Source organism: Triticum dicoccoides, chromosome 6A (genome assembly GCF_002162155.2).
Source record: "Triticum dicoccoides isolate Atlit2015 ecotype Zavitan chromosome 6A, WEW_v2.0, whole genome shotgun sequence".
Classification (NCBI taxonomy): domain Eukaryota; kingdom Viridiplantae; phylum Streptophyta; class Magnoliopsida; order Poales; family Poaceae; genus Triticum; species Triticum dicoccoides.
The window spans coordinates 246448972-246459252 of record NC_041390.1 but is presented as its reverse complement, the minus strand read 5'-3'; positions in this window follow the sequence as shown (position 1 = coordinate 246459252).

Sequence of the window (10281 nt, the reverse complement as noted above, 5' to 3'; positions counted from 1 at the left end):
GACGGTGGCCCGAACTAGTATAAATCTTGTGTCCTATGTGTTGCGAGTTCGTCGAGTTAGTTCGTAAGATCTCAGCTGAGTTAGGACGTGGATCGGTAGGGGGGAAATCTTCATGCGCACCTCAGTGTTCGAGCCTTAAGGGTTTTGCCGGAACCTGTGATCCGACATTTGGCGCACTAGGTAGGGGTGCACCGAAGTTTCCCTTCCGTCTCTCCGTGTCACACCGCTTCATCATCTCCATGGCGTACGCATGCCGCGCCCGCGCCGAGCGCTGGGCTGCCCTCGCCACCCGCGTTGCTCAGACGGCCCCTGTCGGCGGGCCACCCTGTCGCTCTTCATCGCCTGCCACCAACGCCGCCACCGGCCCGGCGGGGAACGAGCAACAAGCATCCTCGATGCACCCTTCGGTGCGACAAGACGGCCGCACCGCCACTCCATCACTGACTCCCGCTGGTTCGTCGTCTCATGCTCGTCATGTTCCCACGGACGCACGGGCCACGCTCCTCATGGCGCACGAGCTCCTGCGCTATGGCCCAGTCGACGACCTCTACGAGGACTGGCTTGACTGCATCGCCGATCTTGTCCATGCCACAGGGGGCTCCCCTGTGCCGTCCCACTCTCTGCCTCGCCCTCCGCCAGCCACGGGAGACGCAGCACACAAAGCACCTCCGCCACCTCTGCACCAAGATGACGCCCTAGCGCTAAGGCACGCAGCTCCATGGCGCGACCCACCATGTCCGGCGCCCGCGTGTGAAGAAAGAAGCTGTCAAGAAGTCCCTCGACCGCAAGTGAACGCCCCGCCACTCCTCGCACCACTGCGCCAGGATCGTTTGCTGCGGCAAGGCCCCGCGCCACTTGCCATAGTGGCGCAAGGGCACCAAGACCAAGTTCCACCTCCAATGCGGGCCCCGGCGACCACGACCGACTGCCGCACCTTCACCCCCGAGCTACGTAGCGTCGCCTGACTGGGAAAGTACAAGCCAGATCTACCTCCTCGCTACGCCGGCACCCCTGACCCCGCGGAGTTCCTGCAGCTCTACAAGCTGAGCATTGAGGCAGCCAACGGCGATGAGAAAGTCATGGAAAACTGGTTTCCCATGGCTCTCAAGGATGGCCCACGCTCATAGCTCTTGAACCTTGCCCCCAGGCTCGATTTCCTCCTGGGACGAGATGCACAGCCGCTTCATCGCCAACTTCCAGGGAACTCGTGACCACCCCCCGGTCGCGGGTGACCTGTGCCGCATCAAGCAACAACCAAGAGAGACCCTGCAGAAGTACATCCAGCGCTTCAACAGCGCGCGAATCAAGATCCCCAAGGTGACCGACGAGGCCATCATCTCAGCATTCTCCGACGGCGTCCGCGACGTCAATATGAAGGAGGAGCTCGCCATCCATGAGGAGCTGTGCATGACCTTGGAGCTGTTCAACATCGCAACCAAGTGTGCAAGAGCTGAGGAGGGGAGCCTCTCCCTCCTTGAGCTCCCTGCTGCGGACCTAGAGGAGAGGAAGACCAAGGCCAAGGATGTGAAGTGCAAGGGAGCAGCCGTGCTCGCGGCGGAACTAGACACCAAGCGCGGCAGAGACCAGACCGAGTCATCCAAGAGCAGCTGACCGTTCTGCGCCTTCCATAACCTGCATACCCACAACACCAATGACTGTCAAGAGCTCAGAGCCATTCGAGAAGGACGCTTCGGTCGACGCCCCGAGCGCAGCGACCGGGGCTACGACCGAGGAGGAGGACATGGTGGCGGATGCTGGGATGACCATGGCCTGCACCAGGAGTGGGACGACCGGCCTCGTGAGGACCGCTGGCAAGATCAACCTCGCGAGGGCGCCTGTAGGGACCAGCCTCGTGAGGATCGTCCTCAGGGCAACGCTGGCCTTCCTCCACTACTGCCACCACCCAGAAGGAATGACAACCACCATCAAGATGAGGGAGCTGGGGGCTTCCAGGAGCCGCGCGCTATCGCCTGCATCTTGGGAGGAGCTCAAGCCCCAGCCTCGCAGCGTATCTTCAAACAGTTTGCTCGCGAAGTGAATGCATATCTCCCCAAGCTCGAGGCCACACACCCGCTCAGATGGTCCAGGTGCCCCATCATGTTCAGTTCGGCAGATCAGCTCAAGTGCACAGCTACTGCAGGCGTCCTCCCAATGCTTTGTTCACTAGTCATCAGCAATGTGCAAGTTACCAAGACTCTCATCGACGGCGGCGCAGGGCTCAACGTCCTGTCCGTCGACACATTCGACAGCCTCCAAGTGCCATACGACCAGCTTCAGCCTACCAAGCCTTTCTCAGGAGTGACCGACGGCTCTACTACCCCGATCGGGCAGGCCCGCCTCCCCATTACCTTCAGAGAATGCAACAACTACCGCACCAAACTCATCGACTTCGACGTCGCCTACATCCGCCCGCCATACAATGCCATCCTCGGGTACCCAGTGAAGGAAATATGCCCTAGAGGCAATGATAAAGTTATTATCTATTTCCTTATATCATGATAAATGTTTATTATTCATGCTAGAATTGTATTTACCGGAAACATAATACTTGTGTGAATACATAGACAAACAGAGTGTCACTAGTATGCCTCTACTTGACTAGCTCGTCGATCAAAGATGGTTAAGTTTCCTAACCATAGACATATGTTGTCATTTGATTAACGAGATCACATCATTAGGAGAATGATGTGATTGACTTGACCCATTCCGTTAGCTTAGCACTTGATCGTTTTGTTTGTTGTTATTGCTTTCTTCATGACTTATACATGTTCCTATGACTATGAGATTATGCAACCCCCGTTTACCAGAGGAATACTTTGTGTGCCACCAAACGTCACAACGCAACTGGGTGATTATAAAGGTGCTCTACAGGTGTCTCCGAAGGTACTTGTCGGGTTGACGTATTTCGAGATTAGGATTTGTCATCCGATTGTCGGAGAGGTATCTCTGGGCCCACTCGGTAATGCACATCACTATAAGCCTTGCAAGCATTGCAACTAATGAGTTAGTTGCGGGATGATGTATTACAGAATGAGTAAAGAGACTTCCCGGTAACGAGATTGAACTAGGTATTGAGATATCGATGATCGAATCTCAGGCAAGTAACATACCGATGACTAAGGGAACAACGTATGTTGTTATGCGGTCTGACCGATAAAGATCTTCGTAGAATATGTAGGAGCCAATATGGGCATTCAGGTCCTGCTATTGGTTATTGACCAGAGAGGTGTCTCGGTCATGTCTACATAGTTCTTGAACCCGTAGGGTCCGCACGCTTAACGTTCGTTGACGATATAGTACTATGAGTTATGTATGTTGGTGACCGAATGTTGTTCAGAGTTCCGGATAAGATCACAGACATGACGAGGAACTCCGGAATGGTCCGGAGATAAAGATTGATATATGGGATACTAGTGTTTGGACTCCGGAAGGGTTCCGGAATTCACCGGAAGGGGTTTCGGATGTTTCCCGAAATGTTTGGGTACGAGAACACTTTATTTGGGCCAAAGGGGAAAGCCCACAAGGTTTTTGGAAAGCGCAAAAGGAAGTTTTGAGGAGCCCAGGGGCCAGACACCGAAAACCCTGGCATCTGGCCCTGGAGTCCGAGAAGGACTCTTGCCTTTCGGGTGAAACCGACTTTGTGGAGGCTTTTACTCCAAGTTTCGACCCCAAGGCTCAACATATAAATAGAGGGGTAGGTCTAGCACCAAGGACACATCAAGAAACACCAAGCCGTGTGCCGGCAACCCCGTCCCCTCTAGTTTATCCTCCATCATAGTTTTCATAGTGCTTAGGCGAAGCCCTGCAGAGATTGTTCTTCACCAACACCATCACCACGCCGTCGTGCTGTCGGAACTCATCTACTACTTCGCCCCTCTTGCTGGATCGAGAAGGCGAGGACGTCACCGAGCCGAATGTGTGAAGAACTCGGAGGTGCCGTGCTTTCGGTACTTGGATCAGTCGGATCATGAAGACGTACGACTACGTCAACCGCGTTCATATAACACTTCCACGAACGGTCTACGAGGGTACATAGACAACACTCTCCCCTCTCGTTGCTATGCATCACCATGATCCTGTGTGTGCGTAGGATTTTTTTTGAAATTACTACGTTCCCCTACAGTGGCATCCGAGCCACGTTTTATGCGTAGATGTCATATGACGAGTAGAACACAAGTGAGTTGTGGGCAATACAAGTCATACTGCTTACCAACATGTCATACTTTGGTTCGGCGGTATTGTTGGATGAAGCGGCCCGGACCTACATTACGCGTACGCTTACGCGAGACTGGTTCTACCGACGTGCTTTGTAAACAGGTGGCTGGCGGGTGTCAGTTTCTCCAACTTTAGTTGAACCGAGTGTGGCTACGCCCGGTCCTTGAGAAGGTTAAAACAACACTAACTTGACGAACTATCGTTGTGGTTTTGATGTGTAGGTAAGAATGGTTCTTGCTCAGCCCGTAGCAGCGATGTAAAACTTGCAACAACAAAGTAGAGGACGTCTAACTTGTTTTTGCAGGGCATGTTGTGATGTGATATGGTCAAGTCATGATGCTATATTTTTATTGTATGAGATGATCATGTTTTGTAACCGAGTTATCGGCAACTGGCAGGAGCCATATGGTTGTCGCTTTATTGTATGCAATGCAATCGCCCTGTAATGCTTTACTTTATCATTAAGCGGTAGTGATAGTCGTAGAAGCATAAGATTGGCGAGACGACAACGATGCTACGATGGAGATCAAGGTGTCGCACCGGTGACGATGGTGATCATGACGGTGCTTCGGAGATGGAGATCACAAGCACAAGATGATGATGGCCATATCATATCACTTATATTGATTGCATGTGATGTTTATCTTTTATGCATCTTATCTTGCTTTGTTTGATGGTAGCATTATAAGATGATCTCTCACTAAATTTCAAGATAAAAGTGTTCTCCCTGAGTATGCACCGTTGCCAAAGTTCGTCGTGCCCAGACACCACGTGATGATCGGGTGTGATAAGCTCTACGTCCATCTACAACGGGTGCAAGCCAGTTTTGCACATGCAGAATACTCAGGTTAAACTTGACGAGCCTAGCATATGCAGATATGGCCTCGGAACACTGAGACCGAAAGGTCGAGCGTGAATCATATAGTAGATATGATCAACATAGTGATGTTCACCATTGAAAGCTACTCCATTTCACATGATGATCGGTTATGGTTTAGTTGATATGGATCACGTGATCACTTAGAGGATTAGAGAGATGTCTATCTAAGTGGGAATTATTAAGTAATATGATTAATTGAACTTAAATTTATCATGAACTTAGTACCTGACAGTATCTTGCTTGTCTATGTTAATTGTAAATAGATGGCCTGTGCTGTTGTTCCGTTGAATTTTAATGCGTTCCTTGAGAAAGCAAAGTTGAAAGATGATGGTAGAAATTATACGGACTGGGTCCGTAACTTGAGGATTATCCTCATTGCTGCACAGAAGAATTACTTCCTGGAAGCACCGCTGAGTGCCAGGCCTGCTGCAGATGCTGCTGACAACGTTAAGAAAGTTTGGCAGAGTAAAGCTGATGACTACTCGATAGTTCAGTGTGCCATGCTTTACGGCTTAGAACCGGGACTTCAACGATGTTTTGAACGTCATGGAGCATATGAGATGTTCCAGGAGTTTAAGTTAATATTTCAAGCAAATGCTCGGATTGAGAGATATGAAGTCTCCAATAAGTTCTATAGCTGCAAGATGGAGGAGAATAGTTCTGTCAGTGAACATATACTCAAAATGTCTGGGTGTCATAATCACTTGACTCAACTGGGAGTTAATCTTCCTGTTGATAGTGTCATTGACAGAGTTCTTCAATCACTGCTACCAAGCTAGAAGAGCTTCGTGATGAACTATAACATGCAAGGGATGGATAAGATGATTCCCGAGCTCTTCGCAATGCTAAAGGCTGCGGAGGTAGAAATCAAGAAGGAGCATCAAGTGTTGATGGTCAATAAGACCACCAGTTTCAAGAAAAAGGGCAAAGGGAAGAAGGAGGGGAACTTCAAGAAGAACAGCAAACAAGTTGCTGCTCAAGAGAAGAAACCCAAATCTGGACCTAAGCCTGAGACTGAGTGCTTCTACTACAAGTAGACTGGTCAATGGAAGTGGAACTGCCCCAAGTATTTGGCGGATAAGAAGGATGGCAAGGTGAACAAAGGTGTCGGCGTTCTGGGAACGGGGGTCCCCAGACTTGCCTGCCTGCGGCCTGCGGCGTGGCTCAAAGGGGGGCCCAGCGCGGCCCATCTTCACCAACACAAACCCAAGACCCTCGCGAGGGGCCAAGCCTCGCGGGGCGGACGACGCGGAGCTTCCTCAGGCGCGGCCTCGTCAGGCTGGCTCACGGGAGGCGGAGAGATCAAGGCGGGGTACCTCACGAGGTGCTCGTGACGCAAGTCATGACGACCGGGGGCACCAGGTGGGTGCCAGCCCGCGCAGCGTCCTCCCTTCCTCTTTGGTGCAAAGGGGGCAAGCGCAACCACGGAGTACCGAGGCATCAGGCAAAGGTTGCCATTTCGGTGCAACGAGACCAAGACCAGGAGGACTACGAGATGGAGGTCACCGTGGAGCCCAAGACGGCATCATCACCAGAGCTTTGCGCAAGCGAAGACTGCTTTTGTCAGGATAGTTGATACTAGCTGCCCCCCTTCAAATTAGTCCGCCATTGTTGGCTCCCTTCCCGCTCGATATTTGGGAAGAGGACCAGGGCCTCTATAAATAGGACCAGCCACCCACAGGCAGAAAAAAAAGACAGAAGGAGAGAGAGGCAAGAGGCTGGGGAAGAAAGAGCTGGCCAGAGAGTTGGAAAGAGAGAGAAGGTCAGGTAGAGAGATAGAGAGGGGTGACTGAGCTCCTCCCAGCAGTTCATCGCCCCAGCCAAGAGCAGACCCTCGCGAGGCTGTTCTTCCTTGTATTGTTCATCATCATCATCAGCCCAAGAGGCAATCCACCACACCACACACTGGAAGTAGGGTATTACACCACAACGGTGGCCCGAACCAGTATAAACCCTGTGTCTCTTGTGTTGTTCTTTCCTTTGTTTAGATCCTAGTAAGGCGGAGGAGTGCAGGTAGGTAGGAGGCGAAATCTCCGCGCGCACCCCAGTGTTTGAACCTCAAGGGTCTACCGGAACCCGAAATCCGACATTTGGCGCGCTAGGTAGGGGTGTGCCGGGATTCGTCTTCCACCGTCCCATTCTCCTCCGACCATCACGCCCATGTCTGACGCTCGTCGGGCCCGTGCCGAGCACCGGGCCGCGCTCGGTGCCCGCGTCGCCCAGACGGCCCCTGTCGGCGGGCATCCTCGCCGTTCCCCGTCACCTTCCGTCAACGCCGCCACCGGCCCGGCGAGGGACGAGCAGCAAGCATCGTCTCAGCATCCATCCGTGCGGCAAGACGGCCGCACCGCAACTCCCTCACTCACCCCAGCTGGTTCTTCGTCCCGCGCACTCCGCGCGCCCATGGAGGCTCGGGCTGCACTCATTGCGGTGAACGAGCTCCTGCGCTACCGTCCCGTTGACGACGTCTACAAAGAATGGCTCGACCGCATCACCGAGCTCGTCCGCGCCGCAGGGGGCTCTCCTGCGCCGTCCGTTCCGCTGCACCGCACCCCGCCCCGCGCGGGCAATGAAGCTCCGGCGGCGCCATGGCGCGTGGCCCCTGGGCGGAACCCGCTCCGTCAGGCGCCAGCGTAGCAAGAGCAGAGCTGTCAAGAAGTCCCTCGCCCGCAAGAAGCTGCCCGGGCGCTCCCTGCTCCAGCACGTCGCGACCATGCTCCTGCTCCCGCGCGTCAAGATCCCGCGCTGCTCCTAGCTGCATCACGTGGGGACATGCAAGACCAAGTTCCCCGTCATCCAAGGCCTCCCGTGGCCACAGCAGGCTGCCGCGCCTTCACCGCCGAGCTACGCAACGTCGCGTGGCCCGGCAAGTTCAAGCCAGACTTGCCTCCTCGCTACGACGGCAAGGCTGACCCTGCGGAGTTCCTCCAGCTCTACGAGCTGGGCATCGAAGCTGCCAACGGAGACGAGAAGGTCATGGCGAACTGGTTCCCCATGGCACTCAAGGACGGGGCCCGCACCTGGCTCCTGAACCTGGCTCCAGGCACAATCTCCTCCTGAGACGAGATGCGCACCCGCTTCAGCGCCAACTTCCAAGGCACTTGCGACCGGCCACCCGCCGTGAGCGACATGCACCGCATCAAGCAACAGCCCGGGGAGACCCTGCAGAAGTACATCCAGCGCTTCAACAACGCGCGCCTCAAGATTCCCAAGGTGACTGAGGAGGCCATCATCTCGGCCTTCTCCGACGGCGTGCGCGACGTCAAGATGAAGGAGGAGCTGGCAATGCATGAAGACCTGTGCACTTCCCTGGAACTGTTCAACCTGGCAACCAAGTGCGCCAGAGCCGAGGAAGGGCGTCTCTCCCTCCTCGAGCTGCCTGCCGCAGACCCGGAAGAGAAGAAGCCCAAGGCCAAGGATGTGAAGCGCAAGGGGGCTGCCGTGCTCGCGGCAGAACCAGACACCAAGCGGGGCAGAGATCAGCCCGAACCTTCCAAGGGCAGCCGGTACTGTGTGTACCACGACCTCCACACCCACAACACTAACGAATGTCAAGAGCTCTGAGCCGTGCGAGAAGGAAGGATCGGCCGTCGCCCTGACCGCAGTGACAGGGGCTACGGCCGAGGAGGAGGAAGGAATGCAGGACGCTGGGAAGACCATGGCCCGCGCCAAGGGTGGCGCGATCAACCTCGCGAGGATCGCTGGCAAGGCCCGCCTCGCGAGGGAGGCTGGAGGGATCAGCCTCGCGAGGGAGACTAGAGGGATCAGCCTCGCGAGGATCGCCCGCAAGGCAACGCAGGCCTCCCACCGCTGCCACCGCAGCCAAGGAGAAACGAAGACCACCACCAGGACGAGGGGGCTGGGGGCTTCCAGGAGCCGCACGCGATCGCCTGCATCCTGGGTGGGGCACAAGCCCCAGCCTCTCAGCGCATCTTCAAGCAGTTCGCCCGCGAAGTGAACGCAGTCCTCCCCAGGCTCGAAGCCACCCGCCCTCTCAGGTGGTCAGCGTGCGCCATCACGTTCAACTCAGCAGATCAGCTCAAGTGTGCGGCTACAGCCGGAGTCCTCCCGATGCTTTGTTCCCCAATGATCAGCAACGTGGTGGTCACTAAGACCCTCATCGATGGCAGGGCAGGGCTCAACGTCCTATCCGTGGAAACATTCAACAACCTCCAAGTGCCCTATAGCCAGCTTCAACCAACCAAGCCTTTCTCCGGTATCACCGACGGCTCCACGGTCCCGATTGGGCAGGTCCGCCTCCCTGTCACCTTTGGGGCACGCGACAACTACCGCACCGAGCTCATCGACTTCGACGTCGCTCACATTCGCCTACCGTACAACGCCATCCTTGGGTACCCAGCGCTGGCCAAGTTCATGGCCGTAACTCACCACGGCTACAATATCCTCAAGATGCCGGGAAGCGGCGGAGTCATCACTGTGCCATGTGAAGAGAAGGACGCGGTGTGTTCCCTGGAACGAGCCTTTCAAGCCGCGTCACTGGAAGACCCGGATCGTGGAAGCAGGAGGCCTCCGAGACCGCCCCTAAGAAGAAGAAGACATCGTCCGGCCCGACCACTCAGGAGGCAGGCCCCCCTGGGCCCGCGCCTGCCTGGGGGGAACCTCCTTCCATCGCATAGGAAAGCACGCCCGGTGCCCTCCTCAGGAAGGGCTCGGGGGCTCTCCCCTGGAGGGCCACCGACCTAGCAAGGGTCACGAGGGAGGCGCTTGGGCACCACATGGAGGCGTGTTTCGAAGCACGTTTCCCTCAAGAAGGAGCAAGGCAAGGAGACCCAGACCCTCAGGAGTTCGTCAGCAAGGCCATTCAGGAGCTACAGGAGTCAAGAGTCATGAAAGGTGGCCGCCGCCTACCACCAGTGGCTCCCCATCCAAGCGAGGTTGGTGGGCTGCGCATCTGCATTGACATACCAGGGCTCAACCGAGTCGCCTCTCTGGAGCGCCTCTGGCCCTCGCGAGTGGGGCGCTGCGGAGGCCCACCCCACAGCTACGTTCGCATGCCTTACAGTTTGCCGAACGCGGCTGACACATACCAGCGCCTCATGAGGGGCATCACGGAGGCACGGGAGGCCAGGCGTTCCGCAGCCCTGGCAGGGATGGAGATGGCCCGTGAGGAGCCGCCAGCGCCTCTGGAGCCTCCCGAGGCCCCTGGGCCTGGGGGCTTGTGAGGA